This window comes from Babylonia areolata, chromosome 21 (genome assembly GCF_041734735.1).
Source record: "Babylonia areolata isolate BAREFJ2019XMU chromosome 21, ASM4173473v1, whole genome shotgun sequence".
NCBI lineage: Eukaryota > Metazoa > Mollusca > Gastropoda > Neogastropoda > Buccinidae > Babylonia > Babylonia areolata.
In genome coordinates, this window is record NC_134896.1 from 12050617 (window position 1) to 12053116 (window position 2500).

At 47.0% G+C, this 2500-nt stretch overlaps 1 protein-coding gene across 1 annotated transcript in view; it reads right to left on the bottom strand.

Annotated features, from left to right (window-relative positions):
• The window catches only part of LOC143296364 (thyrostimulin beta-5 subunit-like), a 30607-nt gene that overhangs the window by 696 nt on the left and 27411 nt on the right, over positions 1-2500 (bottom strand). The window lies entirely within an intron of this gene.

Genomic DNA, 2500 nt, shown 5'->3' on the forward strand with positions numbered 1-2500 from the left:
GTAGCAGCAGCAGCAGCAGCGGTGGTGGTGGTGGTGGTAGTCATAGTTGCAACAGTAATGTTAATGAAAAAAAAGTATCATCATCATCATCATCATGAATATTGCCAATTCCACAGAAATGTTCATTGTGAAGGGAAATTTGTGTACAATGATAACACAGCGAATGAATAGATGAACAGAACTGAATAAACATCAGCAGCAACAACAACAGCAATAAAAGAAAGAAACGGGTTATGTAGGGAAATAAAAAAAAAAGGGGGGGAACCATCTTGTAAAGGGCATTGTGGGTAAGATAGTGGGACTGGGATTATGCCATTTCTGGAGAGAGATGGTCAGCAAGAGAAAGGTGTGAGAGAAGCGGGGGGTGCCAGGGGCAGGGTGGCTGTTGACGAGGGTAAGAAGCCATAAAAAAGGGGAGGGGGGGGGGGGGGTGAGGGGGGAGAAGGGAGGCGGGTCTGGAGAAGAATACCCTCTGTTAAAGAAAAAAGCATATTAGGAGAAAATAAAGCAAAAAATAAGGGAGATTAAGGCAGAAAAAGAATGTATGGGTTTCTCTGCCGATTCATGGCCAAAAAGACTTCAGATAGTTCTGTAAAAAAATACAGGTTTTCTGGATTCAGAATCAAAACGATTTCCAACCCGCTTAATACATTTTTTTTGTGGTCTCTCCCAGCCTTCCTCGGAAAGTCTCGGGCTGTATGGGCCGTGGCCTGGAACTCCCTCCAATATATAGCAGTGTGGAACACCACCACTGCTCGACGCCTGTGACCAGGCAAAGCAAGGGAGGCAAGGCAAGGCAAGGGAGGCAACGCAAGGGAGGCAAGGCAATGGAGGCAAGGCAAAGGAGGCAAGGCAAGACAAAGGAGGCAAGACAAAGGAGGCAAGGCAAGGGAGGCAAGGCAAGGGAGGCAAGGCAAGGCAAAGGAGGCAAGACAAGGGAGGCAAGGCAAGGCAAAGGAGGCAAGGCAAAGCAAGGGAGGCAAGGCAAAGCAAGGGAGGCAAGGCAAGGCAAGGGAGGCAAGGCAAGGGAGGGCAAGGGAGGCAAGGCAAGGCAAGGCAAGGGAGGCAAGGCAAGGCAAGGGAGGCAAGGCAAGGCAAAGGAGGCAAGGCAAGGCAAAGGAGGCAAGGCAAGGGAGGCAAGGGAGGAGGCAAGGCAAGGCAAGGGAGGCAAGGCAAGGCAAAGGAGGCAAGGCAAGGGAGGCAAGGCAAGGCAAGGCAAGGAAGGCAAGGCAAGGCAAGGGAGGCAAGGCAAGAACTTTATTACATGCACCCCCTGGGGGCACTGAACATCATACATGAACGTCTTTGACACACCAAACGAACAAAAAGGCAACGTTAATGTCGCAATGAGTTTAGTTCAACCACACCCTGTTCAACTCTTGATGTTGCTGTATCAGTTTTACTGACGAAGGTGGCGAGAGACCACCGAAATATACGAGAGAGTTGAAACGCTTTCATTCCGAGTCAAGAAAACATTTTGCCATAAAAAAATTTATCATTCAGAGAATCTTTGTCAACGACATAGCTCAGTAGGTGGTACCCCTACCCTCTGGGAGAGACTAATTCACAGTGATTTTACTGCCATGTGCCTCTCCGCACAAAGGTAATATTTTTTTCACATCAGTCACGGACAGTCAGCAAAATACTTCGTCAATACAGATTTTCCTTTGTCCTTTTGAAACATTCCTATATAAACGTTGCTAAATGTTTAACGATATGACCATCAACTGGCAAAAGATGCAAATGTTACTTCTGGGGAAGACACACTGTGGCAGCGGATCCAGTTATAAACAGCTGGATATTACGAAACGAAATGTGATTTAACTCACTCAGTACGGCCAGTCCTCTCTTCTCCGCTACACAGACCCCTCGGATGTCCAGTGGGTATCTGAATGACCCAACCTTTTGCTTTCGTCGTCAGAATTGTGTTATTCTTTGTCAACATTCACCTCTTCAGTATAAGAGCCTTCCGCTTGCAATATTTTGATGATGGTAATTGGGGTGAAACGCTGTTAACGTCGTCTCTTTCGCCGTTCGTATGGAGAGAGTTAAAGTTGATTCGTGGAATTGCACAAGTTATATTTCGAAAAGAGTTAGGTGCCATCAAGTTCATATCGTCTCGAGTGTACGGCAGTAATTCAAGAAACTGATTTCGTTAAATCTATTGAAAAAATACAGTTTCTGGTATAATCTTTCCATTCCTGCTACCCACAGTCAACAGTTATATCCCAAAAGACTTTAGAAAAAAACCTTTTCTGTGTTCAGCTCTGATTGTCCCAAACACAAGTAAATCCGGACTGGACTGACGGCTGGGAGGACGCGGGTTCGAATCCCAGAGGAGGTGGGTTTTTCGGCCCGTGGCCGGCTCCTACCTAGAGTTGAGTGTGCTGTGGGCTTAAATGGGAAGACTGGGACCACACAGTCAAGTGTCATCCACTTCACGGATGCGTCTTTGGGTGTGTTGCTCTAATTACCTGACCAACACTGCAAGTGTCCTGGT